This window comes from Anser brachyrhynchus, assembly GCF_964034855.1.
Source record: "Anser brachyrhynchus genome assembly, chromosome: 20".
Lineage (NCBI taxonomy): Eukaryota > Metazoa > Chordata > Aves > Anseriformes > Anatidae > Anser > Anser brachyrhynchus.
The window spans coordinates 3071539-3087069 of record NC_137713.1 but is presented as its reverse complement, the minus strand read 5'-3'; the positions used below and the strand labels follow the sequence as shown (position 1 = coordinate 3087069).

The window sequence follows — 15531 nt, the reverse complement described above, 5'->3', positions numbered from 1 at the left end:
TACTAACGCTTTTTTTTAGTTACCTAGTACAACTCAGGATGCATTTTGAAGCACGATTATATTATTAACCCCTAATTCACTTAAATTTAAAAAATAAAACAAATCCCACAAAAAACAACACATTCCACAAAACATTGAACAGTAAACAAAAAATATGCACCCAGGTCCTCCAACTATAAGGACTTAAGTGCCATTCTGTGCAAGCATCTTCGGCATGCCCACTTTATCCTATTTCTTGACATGAAAAAACATCCAAACAGATCCAATGCAGCAGAATTGCACCAGATTTGCTAAGCAAGCCCCAGCACCTCTCTGAACCATAAAAGAAAGGATTTTGTTTAAAATCAAGAATTTCTGGTTGACATATTTCACATTCCTTTCTCATTTAAAACACTCTGCTATGAAGGCTACCATTATTTAGAAGTGAAGAAAGAAAAGGGAATTTGCCCCATTTCTCCCCACTCTTCACTTTGCTATTGTCCCCTGTATCTATTTCCAGGAAGCCATATTCATTAGGGTTAATCTGCCTACTAAATGAATAAACAAAGGATTTCTCTGTCACTGAGGGGCCAGGTGAGCTGATATCATCTTCTAACACAGAAAATCATCCGCACAAATACAGCGCAGGAAATTACCTGCTGCAATCCCACACCTGGGATCATTTGGCAAGTAGCTTAGAAATGTTGAGTAGATGACTGAAATCAAACCAATTATATTTTTAATGCAGATCTTCTATCAGCAGAAGAAAAAAAAAGACATTTCTAACCATGTGATGCAAAAGTCTCAAATGTCTCGAGATTATTATGTATACCAATATTTCAGAAAATTTACCATACAAAAATGCTACAGGGATTGGTATGGTTGAAGTATACTCGCTTCGTTGCGCCCATGCTGCTGTGTACCTTCAAAACCACAGTAATTCACAAATTGTTGGCTTAGGAATCTAACAAAAGATGCAGAAAAAAAAGGATCCAATTTTGGTGCAAGAAAAACTGACATGAAACAGCACCTAATATGCTAATACAAACCTACACACGCACCCCACTGCTCAGCCCCAACTCCAAGCACTGTTGGTTATCACGTCTCTGGCACGCATCGCGGCAGATGTAGAGTATCAGAGATGCTTTGTGTACTTGGAGAGCTGACACCTGAAGGATGAGTTTCTCGTGTAGAAGCAAATGCTGAGAGATTACTGAGATTACAAAGATGAGATAGGAACGAAGGATTAGAGGTAACCATACGGACCTGCAACGTGTTATGGCAGAAAAGGAGCCGACGCAGGGATTGAGAGCTCTGGGAAATGCTGTGTGCTGTGACAAAGGGGCAAGATGAGCTCAGCAGCTGCAGTTGGGGCCAATGGAGCCGAGGGGTAGTTTGGAGTACAAGGGAACAAGAACGGGAAAGGTCACAGGATTCGAGAAAAGAAAAGGAGTCATGCCTGCATAGAAACATGTAGGCACGAAACCAAAAAAGTTCACATCTCGGCAATGCTGTGGAGGAAGAAAGGCCAGGGTTTGAAGCTGGCCTGGATGAATGGTGCTCCCAAAGCTACACAGCAAAAGGCTCCCTTCCCTCCCGCAAACACGGATTCTTTTTGATGTTCCTTATACAGCAAGCATGAAGAGATAAATTAAAATTGAGAACCTAGAGAGCTCTTTGATCCTACTGCCTGGAAATATGTATAAGAATATTTTCTCCAGACGTACTTTTGCTATATATGGAAACCAAATGCTGACTAATCATATAAACCTTATGGTGCCTAAGCACAGCTGTAATCTGCAGCAGAACACTGTCACAATGGCAAAGGAAAAAGTGGAAAACTAAGAAGTTAGCTGTGGTACTGAGAAAGAGGAGAAAACGGTGATCAAAGGCACTGGAGGCCAGACTAGACAAGAGGGAGAGTTTCTAGCCGGCTAGGTTTTAAGATACAAGTGACATATTTATGACTTATCCTTGTATTACTGAACTTTAACAGGCCAAGTAATGACTATCCATTTTCCAAGTTTATAGAAAAACGATTCGATAGTAGACCTGCTGACTCAGGACAACAGAAACAGGATATAAAAGTCTGAATTTTCGTTCATCGGTCTATAGACAGCCCCACTTGGTAGGGAGATAAAGCTACTCAGAGCTGTTTTATCAAAGCACACCAAGCGTCTTGGCTGGGAGCAGACACAGCTGCCAGGAAGAAGGCAGCAAGCTGCAGGGCTCCTCACGTGCCGGAGAGCTCAGCTCACAGCTAGCTGCGGCAGCAGAGGACGGGGAAGCTGCTTCTCCTGCTCCCTGCCAGCCTGTGCCTGGTCAGCACGGCATGCAGTCCTGTTGTACTCTGCCTGCCCAGCCTCACCTGCCTGCCCAGGTACTCCTGTCCATGGAAGTACTCCTCCTGGGACCTCACTCCATGATAACCTGGAGATAGGAAACCAACTTCCTTCTGAAGGGACAAAACAGATGGAAATTGTATCCTCATGCAGGTATGTCAGTTTATGAGAAGGGGACTGATACAATCACAAAACATCAAAATGGAAACTCTTGTAACTTTTTTTTTTAAACTTTACATTCTTAGCTGCTAAGGCTTTGTGCAGCTACTTTCATGTTAAAAGATGTTCGTGAAAATACACAAATCCCTTTCACTAATAATTAAACATTGGACAAGAACGTACAGTGTCACTAAACCTACTTAAAAATTGGAGTAGCAGCTTTGAGTAAATTAACCTCAAGATAAACCTCTACAATAGTATTATTTTATCTTAAAATTGTTTTAAACTAAACCATAATCCTTCAGGATGCATTAACCATAGCGAGAGTGATCTCAGATTTTAGGGAAATCACTCTACCGTACGTGTGAAAATCCAGCAGTCTTGCCATGGCGTGGTTTGGAAGCCCGTGTTCTCAATCGTCTCCCTCACCGGAGGAACATCTCACCAGGCTGGCGCTGGCACACGACCACCTTACGCTTGCTTTGCAGGGGCACGTTAAAGACACCACCTCAGTCCAAGATAACTAATACAAATAATTATTGCTCAATGCGAAATATGAGATTCCAGCAATATGTAATAGAGTATTCCAGCCTGGATTAATTACTGGAGTTCATCAGCCACTACTTAATCCCCAGTACAAGCAATAGGAGAAATACAAACTTGAAGAGCAGCATCAGTTCTTGCTTTTTGCTCATCTTAAAAGAGCTCATCAGTATGGCATACTTAATTAATGCTTTCAATAGGTGTTAAAAATTCCTATGCTGCAAGGCAGTAAATGCATTATGAACAGGCAAAGGCAAGTGGCTATAGTTTAGAAGCACAAAGGTGAGATAATGGCCTTCCACATCACTGAACTGTCAACCTCATTTAGCATAAAGCATTGCATCTGGAGATTTCAAATCATACAGCCGTTTAAAAATATATAGAACGTTAAATTAAATGACAAACACGGGACATGTCACCTTTTAGAGGCAGAAATGTAAAACCAAAGCATATGTTCTCCAGCTATATTTGCTTCGGTATCAACAATATTTTTGTAACCCCCTTACTTTCTTGTCTTGGCTTTCAGTATGGAAGGATGGACATACAAGTTACAGGTCCTTCACATCATTTCTGCAATTATAAGTCAATCCTTTACTAGTAAAATAAATGAACAACTCTGGATTTAACTCTTACAGAGAGTCTAGATGGTGGAGACAATGAGGAAAAACTTCTACAAGCTGTTAGGGATGAAAAGTTGTTCTGTATTTTGAGCTCTGGGAGGAATGTGCGAACATCTAACTTTCAAATCTACGTTTACAAACAAATCCTGCAGCCTCTGCATGTGTCACACTCCCACTGAACCACCCCGAGCCCTGCACGGTTACCACACAGGAACAGGCTCAAGCTCAGCTACACTGACCGAGGGCCAGCGATGTCTGCAAGCAGTTTATCTGTCTCTGCGTGGCATGGAGCCTAAGCTAATAAACTGTAGCTGGCTCCACGCAGAGCTAACTCGGGGCTCGGCCCGGTGGTCTTGTCACCACCAGAGCTGGAGATCCCCGTGCCAGGGCTGCCAGCAGCTCTGCAGGGAGCCAGGCACGGGCAGGGCCGGGGGAAGCGACGGAGCCCTCCGTGTGAGCACCCTCACCTGCCTCAAGGCTGCCACGCAGCTGACGTATCATTGCACCTGATCCACATTACATCACTTTAGAGCACACGTTCAGCACTTCATGGCATGCACAATCTTTCACTGAAGTGTGATTAAAAGGCTACAACTAGGCCAATAAAGCTGGATTTTATTTGCCCACTCCCGGCAACGGGGGAAGCGGTGCCTGCCGATGACATTAAACAAAACATCATGCCCGGGATTCAAATTCTTTCTCACCTACCAGCTATGTAAGCTGATCGGTTAGAAGCTGTCGTTTTAACGCACAGCAGGGCAGAGTAGAAAAGGCGTTACGGTGGGGTACTGCATCACAGAGCTGTGTGTCTGCGCAGCCCTCCTCACCCCCCATCGATAAGGATTTTATAGCAGGAGGAATATTTGATGCTAACAATCAATTAACAGTCTCATTAAGCCTCGATTCAGAACATCTTCAGGCATGTGGCTAAGCATTTTCCTGAGGACAGTCTCTTTCTTCACAGACACTGCAAGACTAGCACGCACCACCCGCACTATGAGCTCTTCTCACAAGCCACAGATTCCCAAAGTTTCGGTCACATGTTTCAGTGGAGAGAAAGGAGAAGGCATCAGCAAAACTCTGAAATAAAATCATGAAATAGTGAAGCACTGCTTGCAGTTTAGCTTATTGTGCATGAAAGTTTAAACTTTGCTTTCAACCTCGGTTTTCCAAACACGCTGTCATTCACTATAATATGGGTTAAAAATAAGAGAAAGCAAAGATGAAATGTAAATGATTTAAATGCGTGCATATGTTCTTTTGTAAAATGCATAATGCATCTGCAATGCTTTTCCTCATATTTTGGACACAAATCAAGGGGGAAATGGTCCGCTTATGATATGGTGAATTTTTTATCTAACTTCAGTGGTAAAATGTGCTTCCATATAAGTGTTTCACTCTATACTGTTTGTTGCTGGGTTTTGTTTGTTTGTTTGTTTTTAAGGAAAAAATAAACCATAGACTAGCAGAACAGTATCTCCTTTGGTCTCCAAACCCGTGGCAATTTTCAGTTTGTTAAAAAAAATCCACAAAGAACACGAACAACCTTGCAGGTGACCGTGTCTTTTGGTCAATTCCTGAATCTGACGTTCAACCACGATAACAGAGAACGTGACACTTACTTTTAAAGCGTATTTTAATTGATGGTCAAGCAGTATAACATGCAGTGATTTGCTCACCATTCCTGCTGTAAACAACAAGGGTCAAAACCTAAAGAGGTAATTCTTCAGTTAAAGCAAATACAGTTAACGTCCTGCTAGCAAAGAGCCAGCGTGATCTTTACTACATCCGCGGCTTCTGCTGCTTCTATCTTTCCAGAGGCTGCCCTTCCTGAAGCGGTATTGTCAGGACTAGAAACTACTCTGTGGAGTCCTAACAACAAGAGAGGCTGTGAACTGCAGAGTCTGCATTTCCTGCACTGCATTTCTCCCGCTAATGGCACTATAACTCAGCGCGAAGGAAAAGTAATACAGGAGACAATGACAGCAGCCGGTCACCAAAACGAATGTTCAAACCCAACCAGATACTCGCGAGCAAGCCTTTGGCCTCCGTGCCAAAGCCTAGCGAATTCTATGAATTACACAGAAATACAGGTGGGTTGTACGCAGCCAGGGCCAGCCGCATCTGGGACAAAAGCCCAGGCAAGCGAGCTCATGTAGGCCCCGCTCACTCGCAGCAGATGTGAGCTCAAGGGAAAGCAGCTGTGCTGGACGCCCCGACGGCTGAAGCTGCACCATGCACCCGGCACAGGCAGCACAAACGGCTGCCCGCTGCTGGAGGGAAATACCAGGCAAAAGAGACTTGGCAAGCCGGGGGTTTCAGAAGAGAAGGGCCTGTACCCCTCCTGACCCGGGGACATGGGATTTTTGGTAGGACTATTACAATCACAGAGCTTATAAAATATATTTGGAAAGGCTTTTGTGTTGGTTTTGGGATAGCATACGAAGGCCCCAGGAATCCTCTCTGAGGCCTTAAATCTGTGGCCAAACTCCAGCAAAAACCATATGTTAGTCATATTACCACCTTTTTCTTTTCCCTGTTCTTGCTCCATTTTAAAGGACCACGCCCTGCGCAGTAAACCAAAGACAGCCTCGGGGCAAGAGAGGCTCATATACCACTTCTCTTATCTGGAGAAATCCTGTGCTAATGATGTGAATAATCCCAAGTCTGCTTTCTGTCATTTACTGACTGTGACCTGCTTGTTTTCACCTTTACAAGGGGAACAGCACCGTACGGTTTATGTGGTTTTGTATGCGAAGTGCTCGGCTTTACGTGCTCCCTCAGACTGAATTCTTTCTGGAAGGAGGCGAGCCGGAGGCAGGCTGTCCCGGCGCTCAGCACCGTAAGACCACGACGCTCCTTTTTGCAGCCCCCTGGCCGGAGGCACCACCAGCAGCTCCAGACCTGCAGATGGAACGGGCGGAGGAGGACAGGGACAAGCGGGCCCCCGCCACCCCGCTCGCCCCCGCGGCTGCTCTGCGGCCACTGCTCGCTGGCACCAGCCTTGGCTCCTTGCAGCACTCCACCCACAGCTCCAGCGCTAGCGCCCAATTTAGCTTTGGTTCTAATAAAAAGTGAAAGTTAAAAGCAGCACAAGCAGCAGATAAAGCGCTATTAAAAACTGCCTGGGATAACGCCAGGGATGGAGTCCAAGGCAGGGGGAGGAGCAAAGGCAACTGCAAGCCGACGGCTATTTCACAGGATTGGATAATTAAGAAAAACAACATATTTTACATCTTTTTTTTTTTTTTTTTTACCCCTTACGTCACTGAGACAATAAAACATACACAAGTAAAAACCAACAGACTGTACTTCAACCTAGCTATAAATATTTCCAACAGAGGACATCCCTACTTCAGCAAGGAGCCCGAGTGAGGAGGCAGTGATTAACACATCCTCAAAGGATCAAACTCCACCTTAAAAACACATCAAACGCCTGGCTAATTTATCATGCCAAATAGTTTGGTTTTATGTGGCGTATACCTAAACCCACACTTCTCCCTCATCAATACTACACTTGAAGGAACAACAGCTAAAACATGCTGGTTTTGGATTAGCAATGGTGAAAATAGGTGCATATGCTGACAATACGCCAAGAAAAAACATGTGAGGACTGGTGCTCTTGTTTAAAGCCGCTTCAGTGAAGAACCAGATATAGTTAGGGCAAAGAGTCTGTAGAGAGCTTGTGTAGTTTTTGCACCGTGAGCACTGGGTTGGACCAGATGAACACTGTTTTTTCCAACTCGCATTATTTAATGATTCTATAAATATTATGTTATCTGCAGTATGAAGAAATACAAGTGAGAAGAAAATCAGAGATTTAAGGGAGGTTAGGCTTACTCAGGAATACCTAGCCCTTCATTTCTTTGGAGAAATGAACAAACATTGCAAAAATGTGCTGTTCATTGCTGTGATGACATTGAAAGTACTTTCTGGTACAACACTGGAGGCCAAGCCCCACGCTGCATGGCTGAGAGCTCACTGGCTGCACAGCAAGAGCAGCTTATCTGCTCTGCCTCAGTTTCTCCTTCTCTTGGGGGGCTGATTTTGATTTAAAACATAGCATTATCATCTCACTTGGGAAAAAAATAAACAACCCAGGATACTTTTTTTTAAAGCTATTTTTATCTTCTAATGAAGAGGGGAATTAAAAAAAAAAAGGGATTCATTATGAAACCAGGAGACATTGTTCAGTAGCTGCCCCACCACTTCCAACCATCTTTAAAAATAAAACTCAAAAAAACATTCTTGAAGACTGCTTCATGCCCAGTTTTACACCTACAGATCTCATTGTTCTAAAGAAGCTATCACAACCAATACAGTTTTAAGGTGGTTGCTGTGCTCCCGGGCTGTGGACATCAAACCTCCTGGGGTATTTGACAGGCAGGAGGAAGCTGAAAGACAAAAGGAACAGCCCACAGGGCCCTGAGGACAAGGGCTGACGTGCTGGAACAGTTCCTGAAGGCAGCAGAGGACAACTTGCAGGGTCTCTAGAGGACCAGAACTAGCAAGCAATCCACAGGGCGACAAACTGAGCATCCGACAGAGACTACAGTCCAGACTGGGGAAGATGAAACAAGAAATAATGGAGCACATTTAGAGGTTTTTCATAGCAAACATGGAAAACAATGAGCAAGAAGTATGAAGGGTGGCCTAATTTAGGGAATTGTTAAATAGGGACATCTCCTTAGCATAAACTGGAAAACTTTCTAAACAAAAGCTTTGCCTGAAAAATACTGACTTTAAAATTCATGTGCAAGTGGGTGTTCAAATATTCATCTTTTAACTTGCACATCTAATAACATTTTAAGAACATTTCAAACAGTTTGGATTAATAGATGAGTATATAATACAAGCTTATAAAAATATTAAGATTCGTAAAATCATTCCTTTAAGCACTGTACAAAAGGAACAGACACGTCAATGAACAGACTTCTTTGCAAATACTGCACAGTGCGTTATTTCTGTGCAATCTATAAAAACAAGTACAGACACTGAGGTTTCTGGATCTCTTGTAAGTTTAACAGTAGCTAGGAGCTCTCAGATCTCAAGCTATAATAAATATTGTATCCTACAGGAGCCCATCGGGAATCTCAGCTCATGTGTTGTTCCACAGAAGATTGTGGTGTCAGATATGATTAGAATCAACACTTTCCACTTATTCTGAGCTTTAAAGCTATCTATGCAAAACATTAACAACAACTGCTAATGAAGGACAATAAAAGGGTACACAAGACAATCTGATATTCAGAATGAGCGTGCTTTAGCTCCTGATACGCAGAATACTGCCGTGCGTTATGGACTTTTTCCCCACAGACAAACAGGAGACATTTATATGCTTGGAACAGACCATGCTCTAGCACACTGCTATTTTTCAGCTGACAAGCCATTATGCGAACTGAAGGTGGCTTTCCCAGCTGGAAGTTAGTATGTAACACTTAAGCAATAAGACACTCCACTGTCTGCATTAATGGACCACTGGTACACGCGTCAAGTGGGTTGTGTGACATGAGAACAACTGTCTGAGCAACTGAGGGCTGCACCAATGACCATTAACGTCGTCCCCGGAGCCCTCCCTGGGACAACCTTCACATCTGAAGAAAAATCTCATTATCTGGTATTTTGTTATTACGCTGCTGAGGTCACAGTTATGCTGTCACCTAGCTATGACGTCAACGTGGAAATTGCTTTTATTGTTTGTCAGAATCCTGTGGATTACCAAACACCACATTAGCAAGATGAGCAAGGTGAATAACCTTTGTGAGCTTAAGCACCTTGAGTAATTTACGTTGCTTACAGTCAGATTCAACCTAACACAACATCATCTAGAAATTGCTGAATTTTAATTTTCACTTGTGTCTGTGAAACTAACTTGCATATAATGCCTTTTTTTTTTTTTTTTTTTTTTAAAGATAATGGGCACAGACATGGCAAAGCACAACAACCTTAGAAGAGATAAATTGCTTCAACTGCTACCAGCTTCCTCAGCTAAACCAAAGGCAAACTGGGATGAGGAAGAAGTCTCCTCTGTCACCTGCAGGGTGCCGGGCTTGAGAGCCCCACATGACCACCTTCTGTTACCTCCAGAGCTGACAGGCTAACCCACCGACAACCATCACAGGGAGGCAAAAATAAATCACTACAGAATGATTCTGCTGCTGTTCTGTCACTGACCCATGCACTTCCTCTTCAGCATACTTCTCCTGCCTCCAGAAAACACCCACCAGTGTTTCAAGACATTAATGCTACTCCATGTATCCCTGCAGCTGAGTCTTTTCCCAAGCCAGGCAGTGATCCAGCACCGAGTGCCCAGCCAGTAGTGTCAGGTCATTTTAGCTTCTCTTCACATCTTTGTAGTCTATAGGGCATAGTTGTTTCGAGATGTAATCATGTATACTGCATTGGCATCTCGGAGCCTGCTGAAGTCATTTCTGTCTTCAGGCCCTCTTCAGAAATCATCAGACAACATTTTCTCAAATTAGATAAACTAGTTCAAGTTGAGAAAATTCTAGGTACCAGAATTTTGTACTGCGTGGCTCACCAACACACACACGAACACTTATTTAGTTAAACACACAAGTAAGATGGAGAGAGCACGTGCAAGTGTGTGATAACTCATCACTGAAAAACCAACTGAGTATATCCCACATTATGATTAGCCTGGAAATACTACGTTTTTCAAATAAGTAATATAATAAGTGTTTTAAATAGGTATATTAACGGAATTTGCTCGGAAGTTGTTACAGGAAAGAACCATAACTTCAACTCATTTAGATTTAAACTGACAGAATGTAGAAGTAGAAAACACCAGGGCTGGGTATGTCTTTTTGCTGTCACCGAGCAGGCGATGCCCTCTAAGAGCAGCTTGTTATACGACCATTATTAAAACCGCAGCTGCTGTGAAGAATAGACCAAGGGCCAAATCTCTTCCTTGGCTTCAAAGCTCGGCATTATACTCGGAGCATCAGAGTGCAATCGCTATCTGCAACAACAAACTACCTTTATGCCGTCCAGGTAATTACAGGTTCAGGTCAAGGACTCCAGACCGTATTGATTACATCTCTCCGCGGGAGCACCCTGCAGCCCCGACCGGCTCCACTCAAGCAGGGCAGCTCAGGTATCCGTGACGCCAGGACTCCTCGGGCCCTACCAGCGCCCGTAACGGGAAACCAGCGAGCGCTCAGCCCTGTCAGTTATTGCCTGTGGCAATAAGGACAGCCTGGGAATTCATAATGTTGGTGACTTCATCTGCCAGCTGCATTCACACATCTTTACTACCTGAATAACTGATCTCCGCTACTCCAAGGCAGCACTTTCTGGTGTACAGCATTTGGGAATAAATATTTGATTGCACGTACAACAGAAAAGAGCTCAGATGGTTTAAGGTGTGACAGCAGAAGTGTTTATTAAATTCCAAGTGAGAGCATTGCTGGACAGTAAGAATTTGTCCCATGGTCCCTATCTCACAGGTGTGGTGATGAACAATAAAAGATCCTTCACAGGCAGAGGGAAGGGAGGGGAGGTAACCTCCCACCCCCACAAAATCCAAGCCCCAAGTCAGATCTTCTGTTCATTAAGCCCCCTGAAGGCACCAAGCTACCCATCCATGGCCAGCCAGTCACAAAGAAAAGAAAGGGAAGTACTAAATTACAAGCCAATTTCAAGAGGGCATTGATTGAGGTAACCAGAAGAGAGCTCAGTATTGTCAATGCTTCATGCAACAGTAATAAACAATCTTCATTAAAAAATGATGCATGCATCCCTAAGAAGCACAGCACATGCCAGGTTTAAGAGAAGAACCTAAGTGTTCCCCCTGCCCCGTACAAAATCCAAGGAAAAAAACACTCAGGATCTTTTTCTTCTACAATTTCATTTCATTCCTTAAAAGTTTTCTTGCCCTAACTTCTGTCTTTGTGCACATCAAGAAAGAAACAGAGAACTCACTCTGAGTAGGGAAGGAAAAGGTTGATGCAGAGGAGACGTCAGACCGCTTCTTCTTTGTCAATGTTTTTCTACTCAGCTGACAATGCAACCAAATCATTACTTGATTGACGAGTAAGTGTCAAAAACCTCTTTGCATGAGGGAATAAACAGGGCATTTCATAACCACACACAGGTGTGCACAGTTTTAACAGAGCACGACTGCATTTACAGGTATGACTGGGCATACCTGAGCCCTTCAACACATTTGTTACAGCTTAAGGGAAACGTTTGCCCTAAAAGACTCAACGCAGTTGTGTGACCTGATTTAGGGTGATCGGGACCTGCAACAAAATCCTTTCTCTAGAGGTTTTCTTTCTATTTATGAAAGTTGGGATTTGTTGTTCCATGCAGATACCCTAGCCCTCTGCACCCCTTTAATTTCTCCATTATTTATTTTTAGCAGGGTTCTATCAGTTTCGATTTTTCAGGTGTACATGACATGCAGTATTTCCCTACAGGTTATAGTACAAAACTCAGAAAGTGCCTCGTTCGTCACTGGTAATATTCGATTACGTGTCTAGGCAATGCTTCTGCTTTCTAGCTTAGTTTCCATTATTTTTTAGATATCCTCAGCTACCCAAAAATCTTATCTACTTCTAGTCACACCAAAGAAAGGAGCAGCATTCCATGTATACAGGTGAAGTACAGCTTTTAAGTCATGCCTGTAGAACACTCGTCTGAAATAGAGCCAGGTCATTCTGAAACAAACATTTTGTGTTGCCCTACTGATTTCTCTCTCAGGATTCATTGGTTTGGTTGCATAAAGAGCGTGACCTTCAGCTGCAGCATCTCCTCCAGATGGGGCACTTGAAAGGTTTCTCTTGCACCTGTTGTCTAATGAAGTCTTCAACGCAACCTGACTTAACCGAAAGCCTCTCCCATCTAGCTGGCTGTCCGCAGTCACACAATTTCCATCTGTGATCTCTATATCCCCACCCCACCTTTGTTAAACGTGATGCAATAAGCCAATAGCCTCAGCGCATCTTCAGTGAGGATGGACACGGACACACAAGCACACATACCTGCTTGCCATACACGGTAAGCATTTATTTGCTGTGCATACAAGTCTTTCTTTTGCTGTGTGTTAAAGCTTCCTGCGTTACAAAGCTTTAAACCCAATGTTGTCCCTTTAACATTTCTTACTGTGAATCTGGAACAGCATCTGGAATTACAGTTAATTTAATCCTTGAGGGTACATTCTCTCTCTGAGGCGTATGACTAAAATGTGTGCACAGAGGGACAAATGTCCAGTAACCTTAGGTGACTATGTTTTTGCAAACTTCTTAAAGATTCAATTTAAAAAAAAAAAAACCACAGGGAAGATTATCTTAGAAGAATTGTAAGTAAGATTTAGGTAATTATATTGAGATCCACCTTTCTTTTATGTATCCATGTAATCTTTATAGATACTGCCATCCACCCTGAAAATGCTATTGCAAATGGTCATGACTGACATAAGTATTTGAGTTCTTCACTTTTTTTAAAATGAAGGTTTTTTCAAATGATCTCGTGAGAGTATATTGTTGTTAGTATGCCACCCTTTTACAGACACATGTAAAATCACGGTAAAAAAAATACACAACTATCTTATTAAATGCCACGACAGAGTTGTCACCAACGGGGGAGAAGGAAGGAAGCTATAAAGAATGGCGGAAGAATAATTAAAGATGATAAACATGTACTTGAAATCTTTTGATAGGAAGAACAAGTGATGGAGTTAGATAAGGAGAGGCGCCACGCTGGTTGTATCTCTAAGCAACAGGCAATCAAACAGCCAGATAAGCATCTTCATAAAGTGCAACAGACTCAAATGCAAGGGTCATAACTGAAGAATCACTTCCTGGTTCAGCTTAGGTAGTAAAAATTTATGACCTACTTAAAAAAAAAAAAATCCTTCAAACCTAAAAACGTATTTTCCAATAAATTTGTTTTCCATAAAGAATGCAAGCCACTTAGGGCATGCCTTGGTAATAGCAGGAAATGAGAATATTTACAGTAGTGAGCTATAATATAAAATATGCAATGTTGCACATGAACATTTAAAATAAACCTTTCCATGCACAGCTGAGCTTTATGTAGTTTTCCACACATCTCAAAGGTAGGAAGAAAAGAAAGCAATACAATATGCTCTTCTTTCTATTGCTGGGCTCTGTTACAAGAATCACATAAAATTTCAAAAAACACTGCACGTTTTTTCTTGCGTTTCTTCTACTCTGTAGCAGAATTCACATCTCTGTACCATCTCACATAACCTGGCACGTCTATCCTTAACACGGACTAACACTGTCTGCATGGGAAAGGACTAAGGACCAGGCAATATGAAAACTGCAAATAGATGCTGAAGTCCCTGAATCAAAAATCAATTCAAATCCAAACCGCCTGGCAGTGAAGTTAAATAAAATACTGCTATCAGCATGTCTCTAACAAAATCCATGTATTGTTTATAAGAAACTTATGAGGTGTTACAATAAAACTGAGTCACTGCTGTACAGTAAATATATTTTTAGTGTCATAACAATGTATACAATTGACTTTGGCAATTTTAATATGGACACATGTTAAATGCATTACCAATAGAGCTTCATCACATTCATATGAGCCATTTCACTTTAAGGCCCCATCTATGCTATAGGAAAGGTTGTTTAGCATAGAAGAGGTATGGTCCTACGTGGTTTATTGTTTCTGGTGTCGTTGGAACAAAACAGTTTCAGAACACAGCACAGTTACAGAACAGTTGTATTCCACAATTAATACGTATCCCTGTTACAGGAACTGTACTGCTCCATTCACACTCAAGGAAAAAAATATGAAAAATCCCCCACCCTGATAACCCAGATGTCTCTATCTGTATCAGCTGGCACAGTCATGCTGATAGCAAACAACAACTATGTCATTAATCACTCTGAATCTGAAGCATCAGATACACAGACAGAAGCACTCCTGTGATGCCAGCTTGTAACTTCTAGGGGTAATAGACAGAGATGAACTAGTCCCAAAAAATCGTAACTGATGCATTTATAATTTTTTTTAAATTGAATAATTATTTACAAAATTACATTCACATATACTAAAACAAATACAATTCCTTTTAAATAACCAACATCAGATGTCTGTCTAAGCTCAATGTGAATTAATTTAACAAGTTTTAAATATTTGAAAATGGAATTTAGAATGACAATCCTCAATACCCAAAGTAAATGTAGTTATTACTGAACTCAGTTATAAACAGATCTGAGAAATATCCTCTAATACCCAAATAAATTAATTTGGCAAACAATGCAGTACCTTGGACTCAGAATTTATAACTATAGCAAACAGAGTCTGGAACAGGAGCTTTTATTTTAACTCTCTTTAAAACAACCTTCAGAAATCACTTTCTGTATGTGTTACAGTCTCCTTTTACAGTTTAACCTCAATCCAATCAGCAGTCTCCAGGGATTTTCAAATCACTAAAGATTAAAATCCTCTCTGACTTGACTGTTTGACTAATGCTGTGTGTTTAATAATTCTACTTGTGAGAGATTTTATTTGACAAAATCCTGCTGTGTGGAACCTTCAGACGCTATACAGCTGTACTAAAATATAAAGCTCTGTTGTCTTTGGTTCTTTATATAGACTATACCCCAGCACTGAGAAAAAAGAAGAAAACTTTATAGTACATATATTATTATGTTGATATTAATGTAACCGCTGTAGTATTAAATTTACACACACTCTTTTAGAGCAGAGTAGTGAAAATGCAACTGTTACACAAACATTAGTTAAACTACCCTGTTGTCTTGACCGTTCACAGAAATCAATTACATTTATGATTACATTTCAATGAAAGGTATTTTGTAAATGGGATGGAATTGTAATATTTTATGCTTTAGGCATTCATTAATAAAAGCATTTCAGTGTTAGCA

The 15531-nt window shown here is 41.8% G+C and overlaps 1 protein-coding gene and 1 long non-coding RNA gene across 18 annotated transcripts in view; one reads left to right on the top strand and one right to left on the bottom strand.

The window, feature by feature from the left end:
• LOC308181033 overlaps window positions 1-11339 on the top strand; it is a 33598-nt gene extending 22259 nt beyond the window's left edge. Inside the window, exon 2 of the long non-coding RNA XR_013941299.1 lies at window positions 1-11339. This exon is cut by the window's left edge and continues 3779 nt beyond it. This is a non-coding gene — a long non-coding RNA (uncharacterized lncRNA).
• The window catches only part of BCAS3 (BCAS3 microtubule associated cell migration factor), a 357411-nt gene that overhangs the window by 173578 nt on the left and 168302 nt on the right, over window positions 1-15531 (bottom strand). The gene's annotated exons all lie outside the window — the stretch shown is intronic.